At 36.8% G+C, this 20,225-nt stretch overlaps 1 protein-coding gene across 1 annotated transcript in view; it reads left to right on the top strand.

Moving 5' to 3' along the window:
* CDC42SE2 (CDC42 small effector 2) overlaps positions 1–20,225 on the top strand; it is a 185,533-nt gene that overhangs the window by 5,567 nt on the left and 159,741 nt on the right. Inside the window, exon 2 of the transcript XR_013486091.1 lies at positions 7,046–7,127. The gene's annotated coding sequence lies outside the window, so the exon portion shown is untranslated. The remainder of the gene's footprint in view (positions 1–7,045; positions 7,128–20,225) is intronic.

The following is a 20,225-nucleotide window of genomic DNA, read 5'->3' as shown; positions in this document are numbered from 1 at the left end:
CTCCCCATAAAAACAATTTCTTGTAATAACCAAGATGAAATATCAAGCATGTATAGGAGGATTTGTGAACATTTTCCATAAATTTATCATACTTTGTTTTTCTTCCCTTTCTTTCTCCCCCTTTCATCTTTCTTTAAAAAGATGGCAGGTGATGAAGATTTAGCCAAGAAGGCTCTGGAATTTTTTTATTCCAAAATATGCCAATCCATAGGAAACACCTTGGGGTCAACATAAAGGTATCTTTTAAATGGCTGAATAATTTTGAAGTAGATTTAGAATTAATGGAATATTCTATAGTCATTTCCATGTAGTAGTGTAGTGGAGGAGCTAGGTGGCACAGTGCTGGCCTTGGAGCCAGGAAGACTCATCTTTCTGAGTTCAAATCTGGCCTCAGACTTAATAGCTGTGTCACCCTGGGCAAGTCACTTAACCCTGTTTGACTCAGTTTCCTCATCTGTAAAATGAACTGGAGAAGGAAATGGCAAAGCACCAAGAGTTGGACATGACTGAAATGACTGAACAAAAATTTGTTTTGCTAACTTCCCATGCAATGAGATGACATGCCTCTGAGATTGATATTCAAACTGTCATTATTCTTAAAGTATTTCAATGAGCACTTAGTTAATATACCATATCACTTTTTATCCTGCTAGATCAAAATATTATCCAGAATTTTATAATGTAGAATGGGAGATTTCAGTGGCTGAGAGCTGCATTTAAGCTGTGGTTTTCAGGATGTAGACTACTATTTTGTATACTCCATTTTTTTTCCTACCTACAGATTTAGAGACAATGCTATCCATGTGTTGACTGTTACTCAAGTTCTTTTTGCCACATGTTATTCTTCCTACATATTTCTAAGTGCTCTGTGTGACTCAGTAGAAAAAGGGTAGCAGTCCAAATAGCAGTTAGAAACATGCTAGGTAGTTATTTGCCTCTCACCACTTCCGTTTAGAAGTTCTAAGGGCATGTACCTAGGTGCTTAGTAGCCCTTAGAGAGCAGTTGTAGTCAACTATATGATCCGTTTTAGCAAATCTGGCAACCTTTAATTCTGTAACAAAAGAATCTAGATAATGGTAGCGTGCAGTCGTCTACCACCTTCCATACCTGAAGCGAATCCCCAGTGTGTTGTAGTCTCTTCTTGAAGTCTTCCAGTGAGAGGGAACCCACAACTTCTTGAGGCAGCCCATTTTACTTTTGGATAACTTATTAGAGTGTGTATATGTGTGTATATCTGTATCTATATCACTAGTATATGTGTTTCCTTGCAACTTCTACCCATTATTCCTCGTTCTGTTCCCTAGGCTAAAGAGACCAAGTCTAAGCCTTCTTTCACATGGCAATTCTTTAAATATTTGAGTACAGTTATGTTGTTAACTCCCCCCTTCCCCTGGGCCAATCTTCTTTAAGCTAAATGTTCCCAGTTCCTTCAACCAGTCCCCATCTGATTTGGACTGAAGGCTCTTTGCTATCCTCTTTTGGATGCTCTCCACTTTTTCAGTGTCCTTCCTAAACTGTTCTGGTGACCAGAAGTGAATACAACAATCTAAATATTGCCTGATGAGATCATAAAGGGAATTTCACCTCTTTATTCTTGAAGCTGTACTTCTTTCAATGCAGCCCAAATTACATTAGATTTTATGGCACGTAGGGGCTGTTTTAAATATAAGGAGTTGACCTCTAATATCTTTTTTCTAATTTCAATTTTATAAAATGATGTATTTTAGATAAAAATATGTGTTCTGATTTCAGTCTCTGCAGTGCAAATATATTAGACGGCTCCCTGCCCTTCCCACCCTTAGTATTCCATTGTCTGTTCAAAAGAATTTCTGATATTGTTAGTCAAGTCCATTGCTCTGTTGACAGGATGCCATGTCACTTAATATCCATTGTTTTTAAGGGAGAAAAAAGGGAAATTTACAACGAAGTTGTAGTGTACTTGAAGAAAATAAATTCAGGAAGGAAATCCATTTCTAGTTCTTATAAATCACAAATAAAAACATGAATAAAAACATTTTAAAAACACATTTCAAGTGATTACTGATGCTTTAATAAAACCTTTGTTGTAGAAGTATTGACTCAAATGGGGCAAAGCTGTATCCTCTCCTAGAGACCACCATCAGAAAATAGTTTTTTAAAGAAAATAGAACAGTTACGGCAAGCAGTAGTAAGGGGAAAACAAGTAAATATATATGTGTGTGTGTGTGTGTGTGTGTATGTATGTATGTATATATCTTCAGCAGCAAGAAGAAGGATAAATGAAGAATTCAAAAATAATAAAAGTGAGGCTTCACCAGAGAAAATGGAAAACTCTTATGTCATACTTTTCTTGAAAATGGGAAAATGTAAAATGAAGTTAACCTCTTACTAAGCAACCACCACTGGTTACTGATGACTTTTTTGTGGTAGCATCTCTTCTCAGAGCCCTCTGCCTATCCCCAGAGGGCTGTAGCTTAGTAAGAGAGCATAGAATCTGCCCTGTTCAAAAGCAGAATCAGCAGTATAAAGTTCATAAAGCTGGAAGGGACCTTAGAGCATTTAATCCAAGTCCCTGATTTTATAAGTGAGGAGATAGACAGATAGAAATGAAGTGACTTGCTGCTATTATTAGTGGCCAAGTTGGGGTCAGAGAACCTTTCTCAAAAGAACAGTCTTTGGAAGAGACATGTAACTAAATAGAACAGTCAGGGGTAGAGGAGGGAGATCAGGGCTATGGAGAGATGTATGAGCAGTCACTATCATTTACATTTTAGGGATGTGGCCATGCAAATAGACTCCAAATATTAATCTTTATGTCTCCTCAGCTTCAGTTACTAACTCCCAATTGTCACTTGTATTACTAGCATATAGCCTCTATGTCTGATGCTGGTGTTCTCATTATAACTCTAATCGTTCTAATGCCAGGTTGTTTACCGCCTACATTTAGTCAAAGAGAGGAACACAGATAGAGAACTTCCAGGAAGAGTGAATGTTATTTGTAGTTATGATGGCTTGAGCAGTTAAGGGGGAGAGAAGGGTGTGTAAATTTGTTAATTTCAACAAACATTTAATGAACATCTACTGTATATGCAAAGTATTGTGCTAGTTCATTTGTTGCCTCTACTTCCTCACCTCTCAATCACTCCTTACCTCTTTTCATTCTCTCTTCCAACCTTATAATTTAACTGAAACTGCTTTTTCCAATGTTGCCAGTGTATTCTTAATTGTAAGATCTGATGTTTGGTTGTTTGATTCCCACCCCCCCAATCCTAATCATTCTCTATCTGCTGTATTTAATATAGTAGACTGCCTTCCTAGTTACTTTTCCATGACACTGTTCTCTCTAAGTTTTCATCTGAGTGATCCTTCTTAATTTCTTTAATTTTCATTTTTTAATTTTTAGGCAATTGGGGTTAAGTGACTTGCCCAGCATCACACAGCTAGTCAGTGTCAAGTGTTTGGTCTGAGGCCGAATTTGAACTCAGGTCCTCTTGACTTCAGGGCCGGTGCTCTATCCACTGCGCCACCTAGCTGCCCCCGTCCTTCTTAATTTCTTTTGCTAGTTCATCATCCATATGGGTTGGGAGCCATTGCCAGTCACCCTGACTGAAGTCTTGCCACTGGACTCCAGTGACTTTGGAGGAGAGAGTGAGGCTGATGACTTTATACAGCCCTGCCTCACTTAAATCCAATTCTCTTGCAAGTCAAGACATCATCCTCCTGATGTCATTGGTCCTCTTTGAGAATGAAGGATAAACAACAGCAGCTTCCATGGGTTTAACTATAATTTCTTTGCAGAACACACACACACACACACACACACAGAGTCTCTCTACACACATTCGTATGTGTAATAGCACAGTGCCTGGCACATAGTAAGTGTTTGTTCACTGACATAATGGATGATAGGGTCAAGATCCAAAAAAGATCTAGACAAGTTAGCTAGTGGGGAGAAATATAATAAGACTACATTTAATTGGACTACAGCTAAATAAAGCCTTACACTTGGCAAAAATTAATCTTGCAAGTATAATAAAATGAAATATATGTAAAGTGCTTTGTAAATCTTTATAAATGAGTCAACAGTGGCAGCCTAAAAAGTTAATATCTTTGCCAGAATTGAGAGGACTAGTGCCTAAGATTAAGGAGGTGATAGTACTGCTGTGCCCTGCCCTAGTTCATCTGTAGTATTATGTTCAGTAATTGAACCACATCTTAGAAAGGACATTAATAAGCTGGAAAGTGTCCAGAGAAGGATAATAAAAATGGTGAAGCACCTCTAGTTCATATCAGCTGAAGACAGTTGAAGGAACTGGCGCCCGTCAAAGAGAATACTTGAGGAAGGAGACACTATAACTCAGGTATGTGAAGATTGGTCACGTGGAAGAGAGATTAGCTTTTTTCTGCTTGACCACAGAGAGCAGAGATAGGGTCACGGGGTAGAAGTTACTGAGAAACAGACTTGGGATTAATGTAAGAAAAAGATTTGTAACTATTAGAGCTGTCCTAAGGTGGAATGGCCTGCCTGGAGATTTAGTGGGTTCCCTGTAAGCAAAGCCCTAAGGGCTGTAAAGGTGATTCTTCTTCATATTGAACCCGATGGTCTCTAGGGTCACTTCCAGCTCTAAGTTTCTGTGCGTGTTTCTTCTTTTCATAAGTAGTGAATACTTGTGCTCTCACTAGGCACGTTGGAGAGAGAGGACAGATTTTTGTAGAGGGATATAATTTTCAGTATAAAATGGACCTTACCTTGGTCCCCTAGGCACACTGAATCTAGTTGTCCCTGTCATTTTATAGGTTGTCAAACTGAGGCACATAAGGGGCAGCTAGGTGATGCAGTGGATAGAGCACCGGCCTTGGAGTCAGGAGGACCTGAGTTCAAATCTGGCTTCAGACACTTGACACTTACTAGCTGTGTTAGCTGTGTGACCCTGGGCAAGTCACTTAACCCTGATTGCCTCACCAAAAAGCAAAAGAAAAAAAAACAGGCACAGAGAAGTAAAATTATTTGGTCAGGGTTTCACAGCTATTTCAGTGACAAAGTTTTTTGAAACTCTGCTTCTTAATCTGGTGCTATTTCGCTGACCTGCCCATAATTTGTAAAGAAAAAAAGCATAATTACAGAGATCTCTTAAAAAATTAGAAGTCCATACTTTAAAAGAGAAGATGAGGATTGTTTCTAACATACATTAATACAGTTAAGCTTGCAAGCAGATCAGAAGTTTCCATGATGTCTGGAATAGTTTGTGAACATTTAGAAGCAGTGAATCAGGAGTACACCATGCTGCCAAATATCTTTGCTAAAGGTCTGTTAAGTGAGATATGAATTAACATATATTACCAAGAGCCATTCCCTGATAAGGGTTCAAAGAATATAAACAAATGGTTCTTAAAAGAAAAATTTCAAGCTGTTAACATATAACTGAATCACTTCAGATAATCAATAAACAAGTATTTGTTAAACATCTACTATTGCCAGGCACTATGCCAGGCTCTGGAGATAACAGATAAAAAAACTGAACAATCCTTACTTTTAACAAGTTTATATTCTAAGAGAAATGTAAATAATTCTGCAGTTTCACTTCCTATCCAGCGAAATAGCAAAGATAACAAAAGCAAAATTGTGTTGGAAGGGTGCAGAAAGATGGGCGCACCATTACAGTGTTGGTGGAACTTTGAATTGTTCCAGTCATTCTGGAAAGCAGTTTGGATTTATGCTTTAAATAAAAAAAAGTGACTAAATGCTCATACCCATTGACTCAGAGGTTCTATTGTTAGGCATATATGTACCAAGGAAGTCAAAGTCCGAAAAGTCTGATATAGACCAATATATTCATAGTAGCCCATTTTGTGGTAGCATAGAGCTGGAAATAAAATAGATGCACACTGATTGAGGAAAGACTAACAATATGTAGTACTTGAAGGTACTACAAATTTAGTAAGGACAAAGGTAAAGTTTTATACTTCAGTTAGAAATGAACTTGACTACTATAAGGGTAAGAATAGATAGATAGCAGCTAATCTGAAAAGGATTTCTCAATGTTGTGGTGGACTGCTGACTCTGTGTAAGTTGACGGTGTGATATGGTGTCCAAAAAAAACTCATGCTCTCCTTGGCTACATTTAGAGGCCTCGTTTTTTAGGGCAAGAGAAATGATAATTATGTTGTGTGAGTTGTTGAGTTGTACTCTGTTGTTAAGTTGTTGCATTATACTCTGCCTTGGTCAGATGCAGTTTTCAGTTCTGGACACCACATTTTAGGAAATACACAGGCAAGCTGTTAAGAAGCTTGTCCAATGGAAGACTGTTACTTCCCTGACTTCCTTTCCGTCTCAACTAAAATTCCATATTCTAGTGCCTTACCCCCTCAATTATTTCCTCTTTATTGGGTAAATAGTTTGTGTACATATTCATTTGCTCATGGTTTCCTCCATTAGATTGTGAGCTCCTTCCTTTCTTTTGGCTCTTTTTGCATCCCCAGGGCTTAGCATGGTGTCTGCCATATAATAGACACTTAATATTTACTGATTGACTAGAGATACATAGGAGGACTGGAAACCATATCATGTGCGGATTGATTGAAGGAACCAGGAATATTTAGCCTGAAGAAGAAAGGATTTAGAAGTCACCACATATTTGTTTCTAAGTACATATTTGAAATGCTGTCAGATGAATGAGGGATTAGACATTTTCTGCTTATTCCAAAAGGCAGAAGTTGGAGTATAGGTAAAAGTTACAGAAAGGTAAATTTAGGTTTGATGTAAGGAAATACTTGCCTGTTAAAGCTTCCTAAAAGTGGAATGCCCTGCCTCAGAATGTTATGGTATCACGTTTCTTGAGAGTCTTTAAGCAAAAGCTGAAAAACCACCTGTTAATGATGTTGTAGGAGGTATTACTGTTCAAGTTCTACTAGATTCCCTCAAAGATTTTGATATAAGAATGGAAAAATAGAAATAAGCATTATTGAAAAAGAAGTAGGGAATTTTATAGTAAAAATATTTGTATATGAATCATAGAAAATCATCCCCAAAAGTAATTTTTTCTGTTTTTCTGATTTTTTTAACAGTTGATCAAGATAGGTTCTGATGTTGAATTACTACTCAGAACATCAGTTATACAAGGGATTCACACAGATCACAACACACTGAGTAAGTTACTAAGGAAATATTAAATTTGTTTTATTCTTTCCACGTATTAGATTATACAATTATGCAAAGGGTCTGTGATTTTATCAGGACAGGGAGAGACATCATGGCATGTTTGAGAGCTGGCTTTAATTTAGGTACTACTAACAATCAAATAATTTAATCTTGCAATGTCTCAGCTAATTTTCTAAAACTATAAATTGTAGAGCATTGCTGATATGTGTTGAAAAAGGAAATCTCTCCACTGGGAGTTCTCTATACCAGTGGTGTCAAACTTAAATAGAAAGGGATATGCTGGCTGCATATTGACTTAGAAAACCACAAATTAACATCATCCTTCCTCTAATGTTATTTACTTACATCTATGCTGTATTATATTTTTGTTAGAAATTTTCCCAATTACATTTAATCTAATGCAGTTAAATTAAATTAGATAGAAGAGAGCTGATGTTATGGATTTGGAAGACATCAGGAGATAACTCCTAAATTGAGTTTTGCTGCTTCATAGTGTCTGTGAGTTTAGCACTTCTATCTCCGATAATTAAACCACAGCTTTGGACCAGAAAAATAAAGGGAATTTCAGGTGATATCAATATATACATGAATGAATAGAGAAGTTCAAGGCACAAAGAACCTTTGATATTGTGAAGTCCACCCCCTCCCTTTCCATAACCCCTACCTCATATCCCTGGATATGCTTTCCTCCCTGGGTTTTCATGTCCTTCCTCTCTCTAGTTCTTATCTGTCTGACCATTCCTTCTCACTATGCTTTGCAGGATCATTATCAATGTTCTGCCTTCTTTGTATATGTGTATAACAGAACTTTTTACTAGGCCCTCTTTTCTTTTCTCTCTGTGCTCTATTTTGATGCTCTCACCAGCTTCCATGGCATCAACTGTCATGTCTCTGCAGATGACTTCTAACTCCATTTAGGCAGCTCTCATCTATCTCCTGAGCTTCAGTCTCGCATCTCTAGCTGCTTGATGGACATCTTCATCTATAGCTCCCTTAGGCATTTCAAACTCAACATGTCTAAAACAGAGCTCATTATCTTTTCCCATAAACCTGCCCTCCCCCTCCTAACTTTCCTATTTTTATTAAGAACTCCACCATTCTTCCAGTTACCCAAGTTTGCAACCTGGATGTCATCCTTGACTTTGCATTCTTACCCCTGGAAATCATAGGAATAAATGGTCTTTCCTTAATATAATAAATAGTATTTGTGTAAATCCAAGAACAAACATAAAGGAAAAGCAAAGGTGCCCATTATTACCAGTACTGCTTAAGGTAGTGCTAGCTATAGCAATAAGACAAGAAAAAGAAATTGAGAGAATAAGCAAACAAAATTATTTCTTTTTGCAAACAATATGATGATGTACTTAGAGAACCTTAGAGGGTCACATTAAAATTAACTGACATGATAACTTAAGAAAAGTTGCAGGATAGAAGATAAAGCCACATAAATCACCAGGATTCCTATATATAACCAACAAGCCCATCATGAAGAAAGAAAAATAAGATAAAATAAAATTCCATTCAAAATGACTGCAGGAGCTATAAAATATTGGAGAGCTTATTTAACAAGATTTATGCAGGGACCAAATGACTCTATAAAAACACTTTGCATGATCATAGATAGACCTAAATAATTGGAAAAATTTTAATTTGGTACAGGTTAAACACTAGAAGGGTTGATCTGTGGAACAGATTAGGTATATGACATACAGATTAGGTATATGACATACAAAAACAAACCAAAAAAAGTGTCATAGTGTTTGGTAATCCCAAGACCCCACTTGGGAAAGTATGACAAAAACTGCTGAAAAAGTTAGACAGCTGTCTGGGCTATTTAGCTTTAAAACAGCCCTTCACACCATACACCAGAAGCTCCAAATGGATACATAACTTAGATATAAAGAGGTCACAACATAAACAAATTAGAAGAGCAAGGAAGGAATTACCTTTTGGATTGATGAATGATGAAACTTCATGATTAAACAAATATTGAGATAAAATAGTTTTGTTACACAGAATTAAAAATTTTTTACACAATCAAATGGAATGTAGTTAAACTCAGAGAAACAGATTACTGGGAAAAAATAATCTTTGCAACAAGTTTCTTTAATGAGAGTCTGATATCCAAAATATAGAAGGAACTGTTTCAACTTTATTAGACTAAAAGCCATTCCCCAATCAATAAATGGCCGCAGGATATGAAAAGGCAAAAATGTGTGTGTGTGGGGAGGATTGGAAGTTGCAGTTGATTTCTTGAACTTTTTTCTCATCTAAACTGGTCAGAGGAGGGAAGACTACACATACACACACACACACACACAGTTGGATACTGAAATACATTTCACTCAGTAGGGAAAATGGAGAAGAGGGGAAGAAGCAATTAGAGGGAGGCAGATTAAGGGGGAGATTAGTCCTAAATAAAACAAACTCTAAAGATGCACAAAAATATAGCTCTTTTTGAGGGGGCAAAGAATGGAAATCAAAAGGGTACTCATACATTGGGAAATGGCTGAACGAGTTATGATATATAAATGTAATGGAATACTATTGTGCTGTAAGAAATAATGGAAGGGCAGCTAGGTAACCCAGTGGATAGAGCACTGGCCCTGGAGTCAGGGGAACCTGAGTTCAAATCCGGCCTCAGACACTTGATACTTACTAGCTCTGTGACCCTGGGCAAGTCACTTAACCCCATTGCCAAGAAGAAGAAGAAGAAATGGAGATGGTGTCAGAGAAACCTGAGAAGGTTTATGTGAATTGATACAGATATATATAGTGATGGCAATATGGCAGAGAGAAACAACTTTGAACACATATTAGTAACTCCAATCAGTGCAATCACTAACCACTGTTGTAGAGGACTAATGATGAAACATATTACCTACCTCCTGATAGATGGGTAAAGGTCTCGGAGTGTAGAATGAGACTTTTTTTTGGACATGGTTAATGCAGAAATTATTTTTGCTTGATTATACATATTTTAACTGGGGTTTTGTTTTTCTTTCATTCTCTGTTGGAGAAAAATTGTAATTTTGATGATTGAAATTACATATATATGTGTATATGTATACATGTATACACACATATACACTCTGTGTATATATATGTGTGTGTGTGTGTGTATGTATGTATATTTAAAGTAAATATACCTTTCTTGATTTCTCTAGTCTCTCATCAGATGATATTCAGATTTGCAGAGTAAATTATTCTTAGTTATAAGCCTATATATTTTACCTTTTTAAGAATATTGTATTCTAAGCTTTTCTGCTCCTTTAAAAGCTGGTTGCTAGGTCTTGTGTGATCCTGACTGTGACTGCACAGTGCTTCAATTTTTTATTTCTAGCTGCTTGCACTATTTTTTCTTTGATCTAGAAGCTCTGGATTTTGGCTCTGATGTTCCTGAGACTTTTCCTTTTGTGATCTCTTTCAGGGGCTGATCAATAGCTTCTGTCTTTATGTAGTGCTTATGGAAAGTCTTCGCGTCCCCCCCCCCCCATTTGAGTCTGTGCTTGCAGTTACTATCAGTGCTAGAGTTACTTCCTCCTTTGGAGAGATCTTTAGATTTGCAATAATTTTTTATACTGGCCAGTTTTTTCTTTGATTTACTCATCTCTCCAACAAGGGTTTCTGACAGGGCCAGACTGTCCCCTACTGCATTTTTGGGCAGCGGGTCCTACTTGGTTCCTGTGCTTCCTACCAGGGTTGGGCTCCTGTGGATCTTTGAAGTAAAGAGTACAGAATCTTCAGGGCCCTCAGTGGCATCATAGGACAGGATGCTTGGGAATTTGATGGCCCTGGTTCTGCAGTATTCTGCTTGTGTGGGACTGCTTAATCTGAGCCACCCTGTGTATTGGTCACTACTACTACCAACTCCAGCTCTAGATATTTCTAAATTTCCCTTGTTGCTCAGTCATTCAGTCATGGCTGACTTATAGTGACCACAGGGAACATAGTACATCAGGCCCTTTTATCTTCCACTGTCTCCCAAAGTCTGTCCAAGCTCATGTTCCTTGCTTCTGTGACATTGTCCATCCATGTTATCCTCAGCCATCCCTCTGCTCCTTTTGCCTTCAGTCTTTCCCAACATTAGGGTCTTTTGCAATGAGTCCAGTCTTCTCATCATGTAGCCAAAATATTTAAGCTTCAGCTTCAGCATTTGACCTTCCAGTGAATAGTCTGAATTCATTTATTTAATCATTGACTAATTTGATCTCTTTGTTGTCCAAGGGATTCTCAGAGGTCTTCTCCACCACTATGATTCAGAAGTTTCAGTTCTGTGGTACAAGCTTTCCTTGTAGTCCAACTCTCACAGCCATAAATTGCTACTGGAAAAACCATTTTCGTTGTTGTTTAGTTGTTTCAGTTATGTCCAACTCTTCATGACCCCATGTGGGGTTTTCTTGGCAAAGATACTGGAGTGGTTTGCCATTTCCTTCTCCAGTTCATTTTAATAGATGAGGAAACTGAGGCAAATAGGGCTAAACAACTTACATAGCTAGTAAGTGTCTGAAGCTGGATTTTGAACCCCAGACTCCAGAACTGGCACTCTGTCCACTGCACAACCTAACGGCCCAGAAAAACCATAGCTTTAATTATACAGACTTTTGTTTTCAAGGTAATGTCTTTGCTTTGTAGTATGCTGCCCAGATTTGACATGGTTTTTCTTCCAAGGAACAAGTCTTTTAATTTTATGGCTGTAGTCACTGTCTGCAGTGGATCTTTGAGCCCAATATAAAATCTGACACTAATTCCATTTCTTTTCCTTCTGTTTGCCAAGAAGTGATGTTGCCAAGATCTTAGTTTTTGTGATGATAAGCTTCAAACCAGCTTTTATACTCTCTTCCTTCACCCTCAGCAAGAGGCTGCTGCTTCTTCTTCACTTTCTGTTATCAGAGTAGTATTGTCAGCATATCTGAGATTGTTGATGTTTCTCTCTGCAACTTTAATTCCAGCTTTTAATTTGTTCAGTCTGGCATGATGTACTCTGCATATGTTAGGTCAGATAAATAAGGTGACAACATATGGCCTCATTGTACTCCATTCCCAGTCTTAAACCAACTGGTTATTCCATATTTGGTTCTAACTGTTGCTTCTTCATTCTCATTCTGGTTACTCAGGAGATGATTAAGATGATCTGGCACTCCCATCTCTTTGAGGACTTGGCTTTGTTCTGATCTACATAGTCAAAGGCTTTCATGTAGTCAGTGAAGCAGAAGTTGATGTTTTTCTGGAACTCCCTTGCTTTCTCCATAATCCAGTGAATGTTGATAATTTGGTCTCTGGTTCCTCTGCCTCTTCGAAAACTAGTCTGTTCTGGTAATTCTCGGTTTACATATTGCTGAAGTCTAGCTTGCAGAATCTTAAACATAATTATACTGGCATATGAAAAGAGCATAATTGTTTGGGAATTTGAACATTCTTTGGCATTGCCCTTCTTTAGAATTAGATTTTAAACTGATTTTTTCCAATCCAGTGGCCACTGTTGAGTTTCCCAAATTTGCTAGGATATTCAGTGCAATGCTCAGCTGGAATTCCACCATCTCCACTAGACTTACTATTAGCAATACTTCCTAAGGCCTACTTGACTTTATCCTCCAGGATGTCTGGTAGCTCTTGATCAGTAACCACACTATCATGGTTATTTGTAATGTTAAGATCTTTCTTGTACTGTTCAGTATATTCTTGCCACCTCTTTTTAAGGTGCACAGAGTAGCTCATAGTTTCATTGAGCTACAGAAGCCCCTCTGCCATGACAAAGCAGTAGTCCAAGGTTCCCACTGTTGTACTATTCTGAGTATCCTGGGTTTTTAGGGAAGACCTAGGCTCTTGCTGCCTCTGGATACAGCTTAGATCACTGTACACTTAGGCAGTCTCTGGTCAATGCTTGGAACCAACTGGCTGGCCCCCTTTCCTGTTTCTCTTGAACTTCAGTGCAGTTCTGGGAGGGAAGCGGGGGGAGTCATTTACTGTTGTTTCTTACTGGATTTCTTGATCATTGTTTATATCTGTTACAAACTTCAGTGTTTTATTGGAGTATATATGTGGCAGCTGAGCAATTTATCTCCCATTCAGGCAATCAGAAGTCTATATATCAGTTACATTTAAAGCAAACAGTTCAGCATCACAGATGACCTCTTTTGAAGCCATATGTCTAGCATATTGATATTTGTAATATTCTGTGATGATATTCAGTGCATCTTAGCAGAATTTCTATCTTGAGTTAAATATCTGTGCCCCACTTTAAATTGTGCACTTGTCATTATCCAGAAGTCCTTCGTAATTCTTATACTAAAGCTTACCACCATTGATCTTAAAAAATCTTCTATCTTAAGCCAAATTTTGACTCTTGACTCATAAATTATATAAAATGCTTTGTGTTCTTTCAAGAAATTATATTTTAAACTGACAACAGTAACTTAGTATGTCCCCAAAAGTCCAAGTTACAGGAAATAAGTTATAGCCTAGTTTGAGTATTACTACTGATGAGTAATTGAGGATTTTAGAGAAACTAGCTCTCCATTTTATGAAAATAGGCAGTTGAAGTTCAAGGTTTCAGTGTAGTAAAGGTGCAAGGGACTTTAAGAGATAAGGAAACTAAATTATATATAAAACATATGGTACTCTTGTCGGGGGCCAATGGGGGGAAGGAAAGATGGAGGGGAGGGTACAAGGAAATATGCCCACATTGTAACCTTTGAGAGAGAGAACATGGTGTGATAACAAAATAGCAATCAATATATTTGGAGTCAGAGACTTGGATTCAAATACTGCCTTTAACACTCAACTGTCTATGTGTAGCTGAGCAGGTCATTTAAACCCTGTGAGCCTAAGGTGAATACCGTGCCAAGTGGGAATAATACTACTTGTTGTTACCTATCTTCAGAGATTGTTGACAGTCATATATTTTTTGCAAATCTTAAAGTATTATGTTGACATGAATTGAATATAAATATACATTTCATATGAAAAATATATTTTGCATGTACATATATGTATATACTTATATATTTCATACAACATATGGGTATTTTAGGATGATGGCATAATTGAATCTACTGAATAACAAGGTACATTAAAATGTGTTTTCACTCTTATCCTAACCACTGATTTCCTGAAGGCCAATTAAATGTTGACAGTTAAATACATTAGAACATTTGTCATTAAAGTTTGTTTATTCACAGAACTTGGTTCCACTTTAGATCAAAGATTCTTAACCTGGGGTCTGAATTTTTTTTGGTGTTTTGATAACTATATTTCAGTTGGTTTCCTTTATGATCCCATATATTTTATTTTAGGCATATTAAAGCATTATTCTGGAAGGGATCTATAGGTTTTAACAGACTGTCAAAGGGATCCATGGCACAAAAAGGGTTAAACACCCTTATTCTAGATCAAACCAAATCCCCCATGTACATAAAAATATGTAATCGACATTTCTATTTAAAATTAAATGAATTATCTCTAACACCAGTTTTATAATATACTTGTACTATACTAGTTGAGAATGGTCATAGCAGTGCTACTGAAATAAATCAAGGACTTAATTGAGTACTGGAGTTATTTCTACATACACTTTAAAGTTATATGGACCTTAATATCAGCAAGTGTGGAGACAACAATTGTTATAATACCTATTTGTGCTTGGAAGACAGTGCAGTGTAGTGAATGACATGTTGGGCTTGGAAATAGGCGTACAGACATTTCTTCCTTTATGTAAGTGATCACATGAAGCAGTTTTTGCATAGTGTGATTTTGCCATGGACTTGGGGAAGGGAGGGAGGGAAGAAGGCATAAGAGGGCTTTGTCCTGTGGAGAGAGGGAGCCAGCACACAGTTGAAAGACTCATGGGGCCAGGGATTGAGAAGGACAAGGAATTGGGGGTGGGGAGAGGGAGACACATGGGCACAGATAGGAATGGATGAGCTACCCTGGGGACAGACACAGGGTACCCAGGTGCAGATAGAAGGAAGATAGACATGCAAGGCCAGGCAGGTGGGCAGACTGGGGCTAAAGTCTCTCATATATTTCTGGTCTCAAGCCAAGCACCCTCTCCTGTGGTGGTGGTGATCATCTTTCTGGGCTTCTGTTCTTTTGCTTTCAGTTGGAGGGATTTTTTTGTTTTGTTTTGTTTTTTGGTAATGGAGTGGGAGGCCATGGAGCAAGTAGAGGAGCAGGAATGAAGTATAGTAAAGTTAACATAGGTGTTTTTTTGGAATGTGGATATTATAAAGTCGAATTTGCTTAATGCAAATTTACATAAAGAACTTTCTGTACCTGGGTTTAAGTCTTACTTGACCTGGGTGACCCTGAGCCTCAGTATTATCCTCATTTATTAAACTGGGATAATAGGAACAGTTTTCTCACTATGTTGCTATGAGCTTACTGTTTGTAAAGCATATTGAAAACTTAAAGCAACTTGTAAATACCAACTAGTAGTAGCTGGAGCAATCGTAATCATTGTCATTGTTGTAGTAGTAGTTGTAGTTGTTGTAGTAGTAGTAGTATCAGATGTTGGAAGCCAAGCAATGTAAAGATAATGGCTTTGTGTAGATAATTTATACTCATTATATAAATATTATTAAAATTATTAATAATAGCTCACATTTATATAACAGTTTAAGGTTTTGCATTAATTATCTCATTTGATCCTCACAACAACCCTGTGAGGTAGATGCTGTTATTATCCCTATTTTACAGATGAGGAAGTTGAGGTCAAGAGAAATTAAAGGACTTACCCAGGAATATTCAGCTTTTAAGTGTTTCCTTCTTAGAGTGGAGTGCTGGTAAGTGGCAGCCACAGATGGTAAGTTATAGCTGAACATACTTTTTCTTTTGGTAGAGTGTCTTTAGATATGGTAAGAGTCTAGAGGAAGTATTAACAGTAGCTAAGCGATTTTAGTTTTACTTTCACAATTAGGTCTTTTCTAAGCAGGGAAGAATATTAGATAAATTGCCCCATGACCTTGAAATAAGATTTCTTTGAAAGGAAAATAAAAATAGATGTACAGAGGAAAATAGGAGAATTTTAAGAACCAAAGAAAAATGAGTTACATAAATAATCCATCATCATAAGCATTTGGGGAAAAGGGGGTACATTTTAAGTCTTTTGGATCATAGAGAGCTTTATTTTATAGATGATGTATAACGCATTAATTGACTTGTGGTATGTCTGAATCTACTGAATATGAATAGCAAGATCCTGTAAAATGGGTTTTTTACAGATTTTGGATGAGGGCTAGTAATTATTAAAAAAAAAACTGAAATATTGTTATTAAATACAATAAGACTTTATAGTGAAAAAAAAGGTCTCTTTTTTATTTACTCCTTAGAATTTGAAAGATAGAGCCAAAGTATAATAAAATAAGTGAGTAAAATATGGTCTAGCTTCAAAGGGGAGTCCAAATTCTAAAAATGTATATGCTTAGGAGGTTAAATTTCTTTACCTTTTAATTTAACAGTCATTTTTTTTTCTTTAGCTGTTGGAATAAATCTGCTATGTTAAAATGATCTTATTTTAGTTATATGACTAAGTGATTTGTAATTTGTTTTCATAAGTGGAAATATTTAGCTAAATGCTATGCAGTGTTTATTGTGTTTAAGAAATAAATGAATCACCAAACAATTTCAAACAAATGATGGAAAAATACACCTCACATTCTTCTTTGCAGAAGTTGGAGACTGTGGGTAGGTTGCATAAACCTTGACTGATGTTTTGCTGAACCACTTTTATTTGTTGTTATTGCATACTTTCATTTTCTATTTTACAAGGTCTGACTGTGAATCGGAGGGGGAAATGGCTATATTTTGAATTAAAGACAATGAAAAAACAAAAGATATCAATAAAATGTTTTAAAAGGAATATGATAGAGGTATAGATTGACTGTACAACTTATTGTTACTGCTAAGTCATTTAAATTCACTATCTGTACTCGAGTACATGCCTAAAAAAAAAGCCACACACTTTGGAGAAACTTGAGAAAGTTGAAATTTGGTATTCTAATGCCTCTGATGTAAATATGACAATGTGCTTGCAATTGTGTTTGGTTTTAATTATCTTAAATATTCTTCTCTCCTTTTATTTTTATTACATGGTTAGTACCTAGGGAAGAACTCCTTACAGAAACATATGTTATTGTGATACAATCACCCATAAGCCATGACTCTTCTAGGACAAATTCAAGTGTTTGCATATTAATTTTTCAGTCGTTTTAAGTAAGATCACTGAAAAAATGTCGACCTTCTTTATACATACGAACAGAAAACAAGAGACTTAGAATGCAGAATCTTGACTACATTTTACATTAGAAGGATACAGTTGGGAAAATCTAATTGTGGTTGAGCATTTCTGAAGAATATTTGCTGAGACATTTAATTTTCATAGGAAATCAGGCCATGTTTTTCACTAAAGAGTGGTTATACTCAGGTATGTCACTTCATATTTCTTCCAATTTTGTTGAGTATTTTTCTGAATTTACCATGATTAATTGAGAATGAAATGTTTTAATAAACTGACTTATTTTCTACTAAATTCTAACTTAAATTGCTTACTCCCCAAAATATTAAATGTAATCCAAAATTTTAGTATGTTGGCATATCTGTTCTTTTAGTCATGGAAGTCAGAAGGGAGAGGGAAACTCCTCTGTATACACTCCACAAACTACATTCTTTGCTTCTATTATACTGAAATTCCACAACTATTTCTACACCTAGCAGTAATTTTATATTTTGCTATAGAGGCAAAGTGCTTTACCTTATACTTTTATGATAGCATTTGAATACTTTTAAAAAACCTTTTATAGATAGAAGAATAAAGTACTTAAAGCTTTGGGGATCACATTGGAATGAACAAAACACAGAATTGGAATGAGTAGCCCAGAGGACTCAACTTTGATTCAGCTTTCTGTGGCCTCAGACTGTGATGACATAGCTTCTTGTTTATCTAAGGGCATAAAAAGTCCCATTCACGCAGAGACGAAGTCTTTCAGACTTGGTGCAAGGCCATGAGAGTCACCCACACTGTGTCCTTCTGACCAGACTTGTTTCTCTGTGGAACAAAGGGGGAGGAGGAAAGGGAAGTCTACTTTAGCTGAATATTGCATCCATGTTGAACATCTTGTCTCGTGTTCTAGCTAGGTAACCCTCCTTTCATTAACTATTGAATGATCTATGGGTGCTTATTTCATTCTACTATCAAACCTAAACTACCTGGGTACTAGTTTTAGGTCATCCATTACACTGTGACCAAAATGACAAATATTTAAATTCAAAGTTTCCTGTTTCACTTTTAAGCTGTTCTTCACCATTTCAAAAATATTTTAAAACCTGAATTTCTCTAGATAAATTATGAAATCAATCTCAGTTTTTCTACAAGTGTGTTCTTTGATTGAATACAGAGAGTGTAAGTGGACAGTCTTTAGTATTTCTAGCTACAGGGAATATAAATGGCTACAAAATTTCCTTCTTAGCTTAAGGAAGAGATCCCAGTCCTGGCCAAGCTAGCTGTAAAAAGATCTAACTTAGGACATTGTTTTTGCATTTATTAATAATGTTTTATATGATGCATATATACTCTGAGGTTCCTTATCCCAAGTCCTGCTTTCACAGATGAGTCTCAGGTCATGGCTTTATCTCCCCCTCAGGGTTCAAGAGTTATCCCTGAGGAGTCAAGAGAAATTTTCCAATGATATTTTGCCTTGAACCCCCTCTGTTGTGTTTTCCCCTAAGATTCAGTTGAATATAATTTTAGGCAAGCCAGTTTTGAACAAATTGTATAAAGTACTACTTAAGGAAGTGGTAACATAAGAACAGTTGGTACAATTGTCCAAGCAGAAGTCTATGACATACTCACCCACAAGTACATAGAGTCCAGGGGGAAATAAACTCAAGTTGAGAGTGTTGAGAGCACATGTGATAAAGAGATTCTAGTTGTTGGAAGTCCTTTCTCCTCATTTATGGTATGCTCAAGAAGTTCCCCTTCTTCATGATGTAGAATTCTACTATAGTCTAAAGTTTATGATTGATTAATTGATTGAGATCTATTCTCAGGGGTGCAGAATAGCTTTTACTTTTTCTTATAAATATTCCAAAAGATTCTATGTGGATCTAGAAAAATGCCTCTGAACATAATAAGCAAGCCTTTTGTTGCAGCTCTAGGTACTGGTTGTCAAAGTCTTCTTCATGAAGAGGAGAGAGCAAAGTCTGTCCAAAGCCACGCCTAAATATTGGTTTATATCCGGTCTTTGCCTAGATGATGCAAGTCCAGAAAGGGCACAAATAGACATAATCTTGAAAGAATTGTCCCCACCCATTCCTAGAGAGCTGAAGTACTCATTAGCCAGCCATCCCTTACAGCAACTCCTGAGGGCAATGCCTGTCTTCAGTAGCAACACCTCACCCTCTCACCCACACCTCCCTGGAGCACCTAGCCCACCCCTTCAAAGTGCATCCCAATTTTCTCATCTTTTTACACTTTCCCTCATGCACTCTTCTACCCAGTGACACAAGCCTCTTTGCTTTTCCTTAAATAAGACACTCCATCTCCTAACTTTAGGCATTTTCAATGGCTGTCCCCCAAGCACAGAATACTTTCCATCCTCATCTCAACCTCCTAGTTTTCCTGGCTTCCTTCAAATACCAGCTAAAATTCTGCCCTCTACAGGAAGCATTTCCTGAACCTTTAAAAAAACAAATAATATATGTTTGTTGATATTTTCTGTTTATTATATCACCATATCCCAAGTATCTCTCCTTTTCCTCCTCCCAGAGTCATCCCATATGACAAATAATATTTTTTTAGAGAGGAGAAAAAAAATCAGCACAACTGATCAATACATTTGAAAAAGTCTGAAAACATGCAATGTCTAACACCTGTGGACCTCTTACCTCCACAAAGGGGTAAAATTGGGGATTTCTTCTCATATCTCTTCACAAATCTTGCTTGAACTTTATAATTTTGTTACATTTACTTTTTATTTTTGGTGTTTGCCTGTTCTTTCCATTTACATTACCATAGTTATTATGTATATATCTATATAGTTCTGCTTATTTCATTATGCATCAGTTCATACAGATCTTTCCATGCTTCTC

This window comes from Phascolarctos cinereus, unplaced genomic scaffold (genome assembly GCF_003287225.1).
Source record: "Phascolarctos cinereus isolate Bilbo 61053 unplaced genomic scaffold, phaCin_HiC Scaffold_4;HRSCAF=312, whole genome shotgun sequence".
Taxonomy (NCBI): Eukaryota; Metazoa; Chordata; class Mammalia; order Diprotodontia; family Phascolarctidae; genus Phascolarctos; species Phascolarctos cinereus.
The sequence above is the reverse complement of the archived record's forward strand: the minus strand, read 5'-3'. Positions and strand labels throughout refer to the sequence as shown.